At 47.0% G+C, this 14724-nt stretch overlaps 1 non-coding gene across 1 annotated transcript; it reads left to right on the top strand.

The window, feature by feature from the left end:
- Positions 1 to 13393: 13393 nt before the first annotated feature.
- Positions 13394 to 13486, top strand: trnar-ucu (transfer RNA arginine (anticodon UCU)). The gene is made up of 2 exons: positions 13394 to 13430; positions 13451 to 13486. It is a non-coding gene; the product is annotated as a tRNA-Arg (tRNA).
- Positions 13487 to 14724: the final 1238 nt, after the last annotated feature.

Raw genomic sequence — 14724 nt, 5'->3', positions numbered from 1 at the left:
ACACACAGAGAGCTGCCACTGCCATTAAGACAGAAAAAACTCGTCTCATCCAGAGTTCTCCTGGAATAAAATCTGGAAAATTAAGTTTAAGTAATAATTAATAACCCCCCCTCACTCGTCCCCTTCATTAACCACTTGTCTTTGTCAGGATTGGGGTGGTCCGGAGCCTATTCCGCAATCACTGGGCACTGGGCTAAGAGGGCAACACAATGGAGAAGACACACAAATGAATGATGACGGTATCAGCATAACCGTAGGAAAATGTATAATTCGGTGTCCGAAGAAATCATACCAACTCCAGTGTTCAACACACTAGAAGTTTTTTTAAAATTTCAAATTTGTTGATTCGCTAATAGTACTAATATTAAGGAAGAGTATACAGTATAACAACTCATTTAACATACATTATCTGAAACCGCTGATCCCATGCGGGGTCATGGGGAGCCGGAGCCTAACCCGGCAACACAGAGCACAAGGCTAGAAGGGGAGGGGACGCACCCAGGACGGGACGCCAGTCCATCGCAAAGCACCCCAAGTGGGACTCGAACCCCAGACCCACCAGAGAGCAGGACTCAGTCCAACCCACTGCGCCACCACATGAATAAATAATATAACTCTAATTATATATAATATGTACAGGAGTCAGATATAGTAATAAGTACAGCTGAACCAACACAAATAACTAACAGTGCATAACAAGCAATATTCTGTCACATCAATTCCCTGTTCTTTTTTTGAACAATATTCAGTCCTTGTCTGGATGTGCTTTCATGTTTACTTCCAGCATCATTCCAGTCGTTTTGTCCACCTTTGTCTCTGTTGCCATGATATCACATGAATGATGCTGTAGCTTTGGGTAATGTTTGTTGCAAAAAAAACTGGTAGTGTAGGGGCTAGAGGTACTGCTTTTGGATCTAAAGGTTGTGGGTTCCATCCCCTCTCTGGCTATAGTACCCCTGGGAAAGGCACTTGCCCGAATCATGCCAGTAAAATTACCCAGCTATGTAAAAAATGGTAAACTAACTGTAATAATTGTAACCTTAACGCTTTAAGTTCCTTTGGAGAAAAGAGTGAGTAAATGTAAAAAGTTTTCGTTCACAAGTCTTCTTGTTGCAGCTTACAGCTCCTTGGGAGGAATGGATGGAAGAAGCTAATGGAAGAAAGATAGTGAGGTCTGAGGGACTGGTGGAGCAGTGATGTTCCAATGACTGGAGGGCGGGTGTGTGTCCACCGATGTCAGGGAAATCTTTTCATGGGGTCTATAGTAGGATGGGTATCACGGGCAGCCAGAGGTGGACAGCCATGTGACCTGTTACTGAGGTTGCACAGAAGACAACTATATGGCTGTGGATCAGGAGAGATCATCCGTGGGCTCAAGGTAGCACAACCTGGGTGTGGGCTGGGGTCTGATCAACTTCCTGGATCAGCATGTTCCAGTGGCCACATGAGCTTGGCTCTGACCACATGGCACAGAAAGACAAGGGTGCGGCGTTGATCTGCTCCTGACTGTTAGGAATGAGCTCAGAGGAAACCCCAAGTCTACGGAAGGTGGTGCGCCAGTGGGCTGCTGGGTTGCTGCAGTGCGTGACACATTTATTAAGCTGTCATTTAACACCAATGCTGGGCTCTTTCACAAGCGATCCAGAAAGGAAATGTGCCGATTAATCCAACTGCAGAGTTAATGCCAGGAAATTTATTTTTTTAAAAGGGTGGACAGCCCAGGGGTTTGGCCGGGGGATGTTGGGCAGTGTTTGGCGACACAACTGGAAGAAGGCATGCTTGGGGAGCTGGAGATGAGGTTCCGCTGTGCTGCGTTTCCCCTCGTCCTGCTGTTCAGAAACCCTGCCGAGGAAGGGGCGAGAACACATCCAGCACTGGTCTCACAGCCGTCGTGGCAAAACATGCCGGCTGCGCCAAAGAATGACTCACCTACAAGGCCCTCATCATCAGGATCGAGCCTTGGCACTAACGCAGAGACACACACATGCACATGCTTATTTTAAATAGAGGACTGAAACAAGGCTGCAAAGACGACTGACACATGAATAATAAGCGCAAAAACCGAACGACCCAGAGAGGAGCTGCCGCTGTCCGACTACGCGGATGAGATAAAAACTGCTATCGCATAAAGGAGCACCTTTGCAAAGGATGAACGCAGCCTAGTTGCTGCAACAGGTACGTGCACCTTAGTCACAACAGATGGCTGGAGTAAGGAGTAAGGATGGACATCCTTCTAGGATTCTGGTGGCAGTGATGCTCAGGGGCATCATCCCAGACCGAAGGGTAGCGTTTGGAATTGCTAGAACCCGACAACCTGTATGCACCAACAGCTGTCCTCCAAACTCAACATTAAGGCTGAAATCCCATAGACTGCAGGTATATTTGAAGAAAAGGGTTTGTAAAGCAGAACTGATAGCAAAGTGCTCCGCTGGGCAGGGAATGTATATTTAGCTCCCAGGGCTTTCTGTGCACATGAAGCAGGCGCACGCTGCCCTTCTTTCACACCACGGTGCAGGCAGGGAGGCGCATCATAGCGATGATGTATAAGGGCTCTGGAGGCTGCTGAATTTCTGACCCAGATTTGGGAGATACCGGGACGCAGTTGTTCAGATCGTCAGGTCTCAGAGCTTAAACCGGCGCTCTGGTTTCGTTCCCATTTTCGGTCAGCTTTTGACTCCTGTGATGCTGGAGTGCACCCTGAGTCCAGTCCTGTCACAGGACTTTGTTTCGCTCCATTCATGTGCATCGTAAATACATTTACATTTGTTCACTTAGCAGATGCTTTTTTTCTAAAGCGAAATACAGGTATCCCCCATCATACAAAACTAATTCATTCCTGAAAACAGTCCGTATACTGACTGGTTTAGGTCTGTAAACCGGGAGGTTCTTCTCATATTTCAAACGGGGGGAAAAATGGTCTTTTCCTGCATTTTATGGACCTGCCCAAATAGTTCCACAAACACCCTCCAAACGCTTTAAAACAGTCTCAAGAAACAGTAATCAAAACATACACACACATTGTCTGAAACCGCTTATCCCAAGCGGGGTCGCAGCGAGCCAGAGCCTAACCTGGCAACAGGGGGTGCAAGGCTGGAGGGGGAGGGAACACACCCAGGACGGGACCTCAAGCGGGACTCGAACCCCAGACAGCAGGACCCGGCCAAACCCACTGCGCCCCCCAGAGTGATCAAAGCACTAGGATGATAAGATATTACAAATAAAACTGTGGTAGCGCAAGTTGAAAAACAATGCGGAATTAAGAAGACGATATCAGACATTTTTGAAAAGTCTGCACCCGATTGCTTCGTGACCTCCACATCATCGGTAGAAAGTCCGCGCTGGACTAGTTCATGACTTCTACGTCAGCAGGGAAAAGTCTACCTGAAACACCTCAAAAAAACTCTGTGATGCTGGGAGCAATTGGTCCGTATACCTAACACGGATACAACTTTTCTAGGGCCGTTATACCGAACGTCCGTAAACCGGGAGTCTGTATGCCGGGCTATACCGGTACAATAATTATCACGGCATATGGTATAACAACAACAACAACAAGAAAAATAATAATAATGGGGGGCATGGTGGCACAATGGGTTTGGCCAGGGCCTGCTCTAGGTCTGGGGTTTGAGTCCCACTTGGGGTACCTTGCGACAGACTGGCATCCCTTGTGTGACAGACGGATAATAATAATAAACATATGTGGATATTTCTCATTTACAGAGTCTGATATTTTTTCCTGGAGTCATTTTACAGTATTACAGCACAGGCAATGCTGGCAACTATCAGGATAGTCCCAGTTCTTTAACCATTTCTCTTCCTGCTGTGTATTGACAGTCCACAGGGGGTGGATGGGCGAAGTCGGCTCAGCGTAAAAGTGAAGTCGCGCATTAGTCACAAGTTAAAAACGATCAGTACGGCTAGGACAGAATCACAACTTTTTCGCTGCTCTGTGCGTTATAGATCAGATGACTGATGTTGTTTTGCTCAAGAGAAACATTATGCTTTAAAAGCAATGGGGTCAATACTGCCGGCATAATGCAACGCACTGGCATAGTGGCATGAAGTACCCATATAGTGACAGGCCGTGTGTTGGTTTATGATTAGAAGTGGCAGTTACCTCATTGCTTCTTTTTTAAACTCTGTACACCCCGCTGGTTCGCAGCTCTGTGACTTTCATCCTGCAAGTGGGAGAGATCGCTGCAGCACTGATGGGCTGGCCTACATAAACCCCCTCGATGCAAAAACAGTGCGGCCAGGACGTGTTGGAGTGGAAAAAGAATCCAAAAATCCACAAAGCACGGATTCGTGTCGGATCACCTTACAACGGACTCATCACATGAGATACGCAGTCACCGCGTGAACGAAGAAAAAAACGGTGGGATTCTTATTGCGATGGGTACCGCTCAATGCCATCAAACCATCATTATTATTATAGCTGATGTTTTTTCCAAAGCAATGTGCGGTGATTTATCCATTTCTGCAGCTTGTTAATTTGCGTTGGAGGAATTCACGGTAAGGATCTCGATCAATCGCTTCGAAGCTGGCTCCTGAGTGCAAAGGAAAGCTTTTCGCTGGGTAGCTAAGAGGTTCCCTGCTATTGTACCATTGAAACTACTTAAGCTGCATTGCTCCTGCATAGTGTTGAATAAAATCTTCATTGTGGCAAAGAAGTGATAATAACTGAAATATGTTCAGCTTCTGGCCAGCTTGGGGAGCTATTTTCTACCCATAAAAGTTTGTACAACGTGTGAGTCGTGGTCACACAGTGTGGGTCTGTATGGTCCAATAAGAGCCTGAGGATCTCTTGTTTTGTGTTGTCTGCCCAACACTGCGTTAATTAATTATTTTGTTTGACAAAGTTAAATGCCTGCTTCTGCAGGTAAAAGTCAGCTGGTGAAGCAAAATACTCACACCTGGTTTAAAAAAAGAACACAGATTTTTTTTTTTTTTAACCCCATGGTGACTTTTGCTAACTTACAATATGTCAAAAATACATTAGTGTCACTATAGTTCTCTGCTCCTTTGTTTGAAAAGGTTCACAATACAATGCTGTGCACTTTAACCCAGAGTAGTAGCAACTTGTTTTGGGTGCATAGCGGCTCACGCTGCTGCTTCACAGCACCTGGACTGTTTGGACATAGTTCAAATCTGACTCAGTCTCTGTAGACTTCATATTTCCTCTTTTTTCCTGTTTGGGTTTCCTCTGGGCACTCTGGTTTCCTTCCACAACTCAAAAACATCTGTTTCAGGTAAATTGGTGGCGCTAAAATTGCCCGTAGTGTATGAATGGATGAGTAAGTGTGTGTGGCTACCCTTTGATGGACTGGCGTCCCGTCCCTGGTGTACCCATCTAGCCTGGTGTCCAGGGACTCCAGGATAGGCTCCAGACCACTGTGACCCTGACCAGGACAAGTGGTTAGAATAAGAGAGCCACTCCTTGCAGAACAGGTGAACCATGGAGCCAGCAAGAGAGTGGCGTACGAAACCCGATTCAGAACTGCTGGAACTGGAAAGAGTCGGGAGAGCGGCCAGCCAGGGCAGAGTGCAAGCGATCCTGTGGGATGTGTCTGGATCCGGCGCAGTCGCTCGCAGAACACACAGCTCTGGCCCCCAGAAAAACCCGGACCAAGCTCAGGTTACCTGACATCTCTGCAGAGCAAAGGTTACCATTTCATCTTCGAACCCGCCTGGTAATCGATCCCCTATTGCGGCGTGAATTTTATGCTAAATGCAGCACAACGGATAAGAATGTGGTTATTTGAAGCGGGCCAAAATACACAATAGCACATGAGCCGCAGCCATGAAATCAATCAATCGCTGCTATTCATTCATGGCTCCCATGAAGTCGACCAGATTAACCCAGTCCTTCCCTACGGAGAGACGGGCCTTTGAACGGCAGCCAGCGAGGAGACGTGTCCAGCAATGTTGGGGAAAAAAGGGAAATGTTATACCCACAAACCCGAGAGATGTTTGTGAGACGGAGGAAACACTGGGACTCAACTGCCCAGCAGGTACTTTGGCTCCCCTCCACAGTCAATGAGTCTATAGCTTAGACACACAGGGCAATTGTTCCATTATGTAAAGCGTGTTAAATCAAGCACGCTGTCTGAAAAGATACCACAGTCCTTCTATTTGATACGAAGAGACTTCAAGTCCCAACTTCACAAACGCACGAGCCTCGCCGGGCCCCGGTGCCATGGGCGGGGGTCATCGGGGGACGCTTTGCCACTGTTGCAGCTCCAGTCAATGCAGATTAATGTTCCACTGACTTTGTGTCATAAAAGCATAAACTTGGCTTGCGGGGGGTATTTAAACTTCAGATAATCAATGCAAATCACATATTTTTGCCGTGACCAATAATGAGTAGTGCAGGTGCTACAGTGTAAAGTGAACCCCGAGTTGTATTGGTTGCACCAAGCAGGTAAGTAGAATGAGGAAAAATGGAAAGTGCTATTCCCTGGACAGTCTGATATAATTATAAGAAAGTACAAAAATAGTGTAGCTGATAAAGCTAAAGTAAAAGTTACCCGGTTGTATAAAATGGGAACGCAATTGTAGGTACAGTCGACTCTAAAACTGTTGGGGCGCTTTTGGGAAAATGAGCAAAAATTAATATGTAAAATGAGCAACGCATTCAATAGATGATATTTTGGGCTTAAACATATGGGAAGCCATATACTTTTATTTTAACACAATATTTTTGCTATTTGTTTCTAGAAAGCATTGGTTTCAAAATTATTGGCACCCCTGTAGGTTAACATTGAATGGTGCTTTGAAGAAAAATGTGGGCTGAACAAGTGAATATAAATACAGGAATGGGCCAAAATACCTCCTCACTGCTTCACAGGTCTGATTGGCAGCCACTGAAAATGTCTGGTTGAGGTTATGACCTTTAAAGGAGGTTCCCCTAGATACTCAATGTAAAGGTTCACGTAAATGAACACCCCTCTGTGAAGAAGGCCTCGGTTTCCTCTGCTGTTTCTTGACATTCCAGTTTGAAACTATGGAGACCAACACTAAGAGCACCAACACTACATCTTGTGGAGCACAGAGGAACCAGGAAGCAGGGTCCTCTTGATGGACACCACGTATCCCCCACATCTCAAGAGTAGAGCCGTCAACTGGCTTGTTCACATTCCTACTGAGAAGCTACAAGGCAGGTCTTGTTACCGGACACCCTTGTTAGCACAGGCTGTGAGTCATATTGATACAACTAGGGTTAACAGTTGTTTTAGGCCGTTCTCGGGTGACGGAGAAAGTGAGCAGTCGGAAGCTGGAGTCGAATTCACGCAGTCTTGGATCATCTCCTTCTCCATCACCGTAGTCTCAATAACTCCGCCATGGACGGTCCCAAGCCCGACTGAGAAAGGAGCAGGGTTGGGCGTAGGGCTAGCTATCCCACATCGTAAAAACCTTTCCAGCTGCAGAAACACCAACAAGGAAACTTCATGACATCTCAGCTCTTAGGGATGCCTGGAGAACCCTTGTTGGTGGCCTGTGCCCCAGGAGGGATGGAAGGCATGAGTAGAAGAATAAGAATAAGAAGAAGGTCTCAATGCCATTCAGCATTCATAGGGGTTCAGTCCTGTGGTCAATTCTCCAGTCTGTGGGTTCCATGGCTGTGTCGATGATGTTGGTCACGAACTGTTTCACGCCACCTGCCTCGTGGTCGGAGCCCATTCTGTGAGCCACCTTCTGCTGAACGTAACAGAGTGCAAAGCAAGCGAGAGAAAGACCAACGCTACCTTTGTCACTGCAATGTGAGCGTCCAAGAAGACGCGATCCCAGCGAACGTACCGAGGATCATGCATTGAGCAGGAGGACGGTGGCTCTCTGCATCTTTAACAGATGGTGTGTTGAGAAGCAGCGGCTCTTCCCATTGTCACCGCGGTCCAGTCGTCCCGCTGCTGGCTGCCGGGAGCCGGTGACAAAGATCCACGAGCTGAACGAGGGGCCGAGGGGATTTCAGGAAATGGAAAAAGATTTATGAACGGCTTCCCGAATCCCCCGCTGACTGGATCTATTATTTAAGGAAGGTCTGAGGCAGCAGAAGAAGAGAAGTGCTGGTTGCAGCTTGGGTCGGCCCAGTGGAGCGGGAGCAGCGGAGCGATTCCAAACTGCAGAGCAGTGCACTCCCTGGGCGAGGGGAGGGAGGTCAGGTTCACTCATAGAAATATGTCGTTTTCATACGTAAAACGATCATGAGAGGTACGCATTGCTGGAAGATGGCGCTGGCCCTGGCGCCCGACTTGGCTTCCTATTGAAAACGTGGTCTTACGCACTGAACATTTTCCTTTATAACATGCTCATGGAAAAGAAGGATCGAAGAAGGAGGATGGAGAGTGTGTTTTTCTTGACGCCAGGCTGTAGCGTCATGACGCAGCCCGGTGTAAAGCAACACGCCACCGATGCTCTGGTTGTCATCTGTACAGCTTAATGTTGAATAAAATTTCAATTTCAGTGTATTGCATTCAGAAGAAGAAAAAAACGGAAAGAAACCGTTGACCCTAAATGAACGTGAAATGTAGTAGACATTATCATATGATCACGGTGTTATATTCGCAATCTTGTTGTTACATTTACTTTTATTCTTTTAGCAGATGCTTTTCTCCAAAGCGATGTGCAGCCCCAGGAAAACCAAAGCGTATTTCACCAACGGATGGTGAGACACGGGATTCTCAAAGTAAAGTTTGTTTGAGTCCAGTACCGCTGTTTTTATGGGTGGTCATTATATGAGTATTTACATGTGGAATTTAGAAGGAAATTTGAAAGAAAAAACATGCATTAAAGTTCATGGAGGACACAGATCAGGAGAGAAGTTGGAGAGAGATATTTTGAGACCCCGCTTGAACGCTGAAAGGGATTCAGCAGTTCCGAGGGACAGAGGGGAAGGTCGTTCCACTACATCGGAGTCAAAACTGAGAACATCCTTTTGATTCAGGGCCTTTTGCGCGTGGGACCGCCAAGCGACCAGAGGTGGAGGAGCGTAGCAGTCTGACTGGGGCATCAGTGATCAGGTCCTGTAGGTGTCAGGAAGCAGCTGGTCTTAAGAGATATTTTCGACTTTTTGAGGGAAATCATAAACCCAACCTAAAGTGGAGCTTTAGTTCATAAAACAAAAAAGACCTCGGGGTTTGACTGTGTGGCTGTGAACTTTCTCGGGGGGACGGAAGAATAAGAGCACACGGTCACCACCAGCGCAATCATCTTCAGTCGGGATGGGACGCTAAGCCCTTCAATGTCCTCGTTCATTTCTTTGTGTCTTCCTACCTGCCTTGTGACCCTGGCACAGCTGGACAATGTGACACGGGAGACGTCCCTGGCTGTGAGACGCCTGCTGTCTTTTCACATTTTAAAAAGAGTCGTCTCGCTCACGGCGAGGGGCGGCCCTCCGTCGGCGCCGTTCTCCACACGCCGAGGACTTCAGTATTGAACAAGCCACCCGCTGATGTCTGACAAACCGCACACGGCTGTAACGCGCTCCCTCGCGCACCCGGGGCTGAAGAAAGGGACTGGCAGGGGGTTCGAGGACAGAAAGAGGATACGAAACAACTAAATTCATCTCGTTTCTTGTGTAAAACTCACTCCCTTGCGGCAATAAGAAGGTGGGAAAAATCACAGCGAATCAAAGAATAAGTAGCATTAATAAGAACTGGGGAAAAAAGTACATCTTATATTTCTATCACTGCAACTAAACCAAAAAAATCCAGCGTCTCGGAAAGGAAGCTGTGAACTGGGGCCTTGAGAATTTAACCGAAATACAAACGTTTTTATTATTAGTTTATTTCTCTATTGTGCTTTTTCTTGTCTATTTTCAAAAATTCATTGCGGATCAAGCATTGCCTACGTTACGACTGTTAGTTCGCAATAAAACAGCACCTATTTGGCACGAAGACACACCCAAGGAGAGCAGGACCGTGGACCGGATTAATTCAACTCGCTTCCACAATGTTTCCAGATGCTTACGAACGCTGCGTGTTGTTTCGAGTTAATAAGAGGTAACAAAACAAAAGTCCTGTGACAGGCTGACATCCCATCTAGTGTTTCACACCGTGTTCCCAGACTAGGCACTGGTACACAGGGACCCTGCGTAGGACGAGCGGTTGATGAAAAAAGAATAAATAATAGTTTCGCAGTGAATTTTTGTCTCGTAACTGCTTCATCTGAAGTCTTTTACAGAACCTAGAACAAATTAATGGACATCTGTGTTATCGAGCTTTTCTGACTGTGATGCAGTATTGGAGTTCCAATTTATGAACAAACGGAGTTGCGAACAGAACTGATCTCACTGGGGTGGCATGGTAGCACTGCAAGTAGTGCTGCTGTCTCCCAGCACCTGGGTGGTGCGAGAGGATGTGGGTTTGAGCCCCAGTCAGTCTGTGTGGAGTTTGTATGTCCACCCTGTGTCTGTGTGGGTTTCCTCTGGGTGCTCTGGTTTCCTCCCACAGTTCAAAGACATGCTTTTTTTCAGATTCCCCCATAGTGTATGACTGACAGAGAGTGTGTGTGTGTGTTCCACTGATGTATGAATGAGTGACCCAGTGTAAGTAGTGTATCTAGCAGTGTAAGTCACCGTGGTGAATAAGGTGTGTGGGCTGGTAGCACTACACAGAGCTCATTGGAAGCTACTTTGGAGAAAAGTGTCTGCTAAATAAATGTAACTGTGGTCCCAGGTGTGTTTCTAAGTCAAGCACCAGCAAGCAGTCTGGTTTTGTGGTGTAATGCCCACAGTGGCGATACCAGTCGCATCCCAGGCTGCGACCCAACCCCGCAGCACCTTCACCGCTCCTCGCTGTCCGCACACGTTCCAGTGCGCACGGGACCCCGTACAGGTGATTAAGAGCAACAGCACATCTCCTCTGCCCCGCTTGACCGGTGCTCCGGGTTACGGAGGCGACCGCTCACCTGTAACTCGACCAAGCCATGTAATATTGAGGTGCTCTCCTTTTCATGACCATGGTATGTAAACAAGCATATTATTTGCATGACTGATACGGTATCAGGCTGGGCGCTTGGCCCTCGGAAAGCCTATACCCCTGCGGCGGCGGAAAGGAGAGCACAGCGCACAATGGGCTGAAACCGAATTCATCTGGCGTCGGGTAACGTTCCGCAGCGGCTCGCCTATGGAGCGCCTGGCAAGGAAAGAAAAAAATAAAATATAAAACACACCTTTCAGTGAAGCACATGACACTTTGGCGGCGCGCTTTGTCTGCAGTCGCACAGGTACACGGGGCCCTTGGGGCGCGGATCAGTGATTACAGCCGAGCCTTTATTATCCAGCGAGCCGCGGGCAGCACCCAGAGCGGAGCGCAGGAATTTCACGTTTCCCGTCTTCCCAGCAATTAACCTCATTAAAGACGACTCACGGGCCACCCTGCTTTGGTGCTAAATTAAACTACAAATTTATTACCGTTCATTACCGGATCGCTTGTGAGCTTTCCTGCGTTGATGGTAGTTAGCAGTAAAACATTTTCTGCTCATACTTTGCAGATTGTTAAAATACTAGTGTGGACCATTATGTGTCTTGTGGTCTTACAGAACAAAGTGTTTATAATCTTAGCACTGAGCAAAGTCAACACTGTCCATCCAGTCCAACACAATGCTTTTCAAAAGTATTCAGACCCTTGACAATATGGTATATTTTACTGAATAACATTTACATTTATCAGACACTTTTCTCCAAAGCAACTTCCAGTGAACTTCATGTAGTGTTATCAGCCCATAAACCTAATTCACCGCAGTGACTTACACTGCTAGATACACTACTTACAATGGGTCACTCATCCATACATCAGTGGAACACACTCTCTCTGTCACTCACATACTATAGGGGAATCAATACAGCATGTCTTTGGAGTGTGGGAGGAAACCAGAGCACCCCAAGGAAATCTATGCAGACAGAGGGGGAACATGCAAACACCACAGAGACTGAGAAGGGATCAAACCCATGTCCTCTTGCACCACCCAGGCACTGTGAGACAGCAGCGTTACTCATTGTGCCACCTGATAAAGTCTATAATGTTCATATAAAACCAAAATAACACCTTCACATTTCATTGCATACAATACTACCAAAAATGAATTGTCAACACAAGTTTTGCATCGCAATTTTTTAAAAAATAAAAGACTGAAGTAAACGTTTTTTCAATACTCAAACCCGTTCATTGTGGGTCATCCTTTTGCTACCCATTCCCCAAGGGTCTGAACACTTCTGCAAGGGACTGTGTGTGTTTTGACAGACTGTATCAACATGCTTTACAGAGTGGTATATGGTCTTGTTTTAATCTTTATGTAATAAAAGGTCAGGTCAGTTGTGCCTAATTATATTACTATCTCAATTAAAGGGGATAAAAACGGTCATTTAAGAAGGAGTTGGGTAATAGAAATGTAGCGCATTAATGACTCGAACTTTTGACTGTTTGGCAGAAAATCCCTTTAAGCTCTTTCTGAGAAGGATGTCATCCAGCTAACAATGATTCATTCCACAGCCTTTTTGGACCGGTCTTTAGTTTTCTGTAATTCAGAAGTAAATTATTGTTTATGAGTATTATTATAAGGGGGTGCAGTGGCACAGTAGGTTTGACTGGGTTTGGGGTTCGAGTCCTGCTTGGGGTGCCTTGCGAGGGACTGGTGCCCTGTCCTGGGTGCGTCCCCTTCCCCGCCAGCCCTATGTCCTGTGCTCCTGGATTCGGCCCTGGGACAAATGGTTTCAGGTGGTGTGTGAGTATTGTTATTATTATTTAGAGTATCTATGTAATGAGTATCTAAAGAGTATTATTATTATAATATTATTATTATTATTATTATTATTCTTTGAAATGGGCATCTTTAGAGTATCTATGAAATGTAGGTTCGGAAAAAAATGTGCAGAGGTGAATAGGCAGTATTTACATTTATTTATCCAGCTGCCATTTTTCACCAAAGCGACTTTCAACGTTTAACCCTTTCTGGGTAGTCCTTAACGGAGTAAGCAGGGTAAGGGCCTTGGCCAACGGTCCTACTGCAGGAGGTGGGATTCAAACGTGGGTTTTTGGAGTGGAAGGTGCCTCTAACTATGACACCACCCCGCTACTAATACTCATTCCCCCCCCCCCCCCCCCCCCCATTTATACAGCTGGGTAATTTTTACTGGGGCACTTTCAGGGTAAATACCGTGTTCTGAAGGGTATAACAGCTGGAGGGATTCGAATCTTCAATCTTTGGAGCCAAAAGCAGCAGCTCTCTTTACCCCCCCAACATTGTGACCGGTGATTCCGGGATAGGCTTCAGACCACCGCGACCCTGACCAGGACAGATTGTTAACGAAAATGGATGGATAGAGTAGCGATGGAATGAGAACAGATGTTTCAAGGTTGCGCATCTATGGAAGAGGAGGCAGTAACTGGATGTGTGTGGCTCTGTGGCGCAATGGATAGCGCGTTGGACTTCTAATAAAACACTTCATGAAGTGATTCAAAGGTTGTGGGTTCGAGTCCCACCAGAGTCGATCCCTTCCGGCTCCTTTTCCGCTAGCGTAATGAACACATTGCATTTTATACGAGATGTACGTCGCTTTAGAGAAAAGCATCTGCTGCATGAATGAATGTAAATGTAGGTGACGACGCAAAGAAAACATAGAAGAAAAAGAACCTCATGACCTGGCGACACCTTCCTCAGGGTTTTTCCCACACCAATTCGTCAGATTACATTACAAAAGTTATCAAAATGAGCCATGATGGATAAACATGTATGTAAGACTTTCAGATGGTTTTAAAGGTTATGTTTGCAGGGAATGTGAGTCTGGCAGGAAGACCTATAATAAATGTCATCCGCAATCAGAGTTCTTTCATTTCGTTCCAGGACCCGGTTTTCCATTCCATTCCACGACGTCCCTTAAATTAGTACGTATTGTACTTGTCCTGTGTCCATTACTTTGTAGCAACAATTTTCTCAACGGTTTAGAGCCGTAATTTGGGGGGCAAGTGGCTTTTCGTTGTGGCGCTGCTCCTACAACCACGCGCGTGTTGCGACTTGTGCGAGATGAGCGTGGTCTTCCGACAGGTGTTAATTCCACGCGCTTTGCTGTTTGCCCACCTGCCCCGCTTCCTTCCCAGCCAGGCCTGCGGTGTCCGGGACCTGTCCTTTATACCCAAATAATGCAAAGTGACAGAATAAATATTTTCCATTAATTACGACAGATGTGTTGCAAAGCGGACGGAAAACTCATTAAAAGGCGGGATGAATAATTGAGAGGCGAGCGCTGTACGGGCGGCTCCGCTTACATCTTGGACGGGCTGGCACGCGGGTCCCCGGGCAGCGCAGACAAAGCCGAGCCCGAGAGCGGCGGGCGGCAGGCCAGCGGGCCAGTGAAAGTGAGGACGGGGGCCGAGCCGGATTCATTACTCAAAGATGGAAACTGGCGACTTGGGCCAAAAGCCCTCGCCGTGGGGGGCGAGAGGAGGTGCGTGGAGCTCGAGGGTGCGCTGCCTCATCGTCTCCCTTTCCATCCTGCAGCCCACACCGCGCCTCCAGACACACTCATCTCATTAGACTGATGGAGAGGAGACACTCGCACACAATGATCGCTTCTACTGAGCCGGTGGGAGCCTTAGCCATGCCTACTTAGGGTACATGGCAGATGTGTGGGCGGCATGGCGGCGCAGCGAGTAGTGCGAGACGATGTGGGTTCGATCCCTGCTCAGTCTGTGTGGAGTTTGTGTGGGTTTCCTCTGGGTGCTCTGGTTT

This window comes from Scleropages formosus, chromosome 20 (genome assembly GCF_900964775.1).
Source record: "Scleropages formosus chromosome 20, fSclFor1.1, whole genome shotgun sequence".
In the NCBI taxonomy this organism is placed as follows: domain Eukaryota; kingdom Metazoa; phylum Chordata; class Actinopteri; order Osteoglossiformes; family Osteoglossidae; genus Scleropages; species Scleropages formosus.
This window is presented reverse-complemented; position numbering and strand designations above follow the sequence as displayed.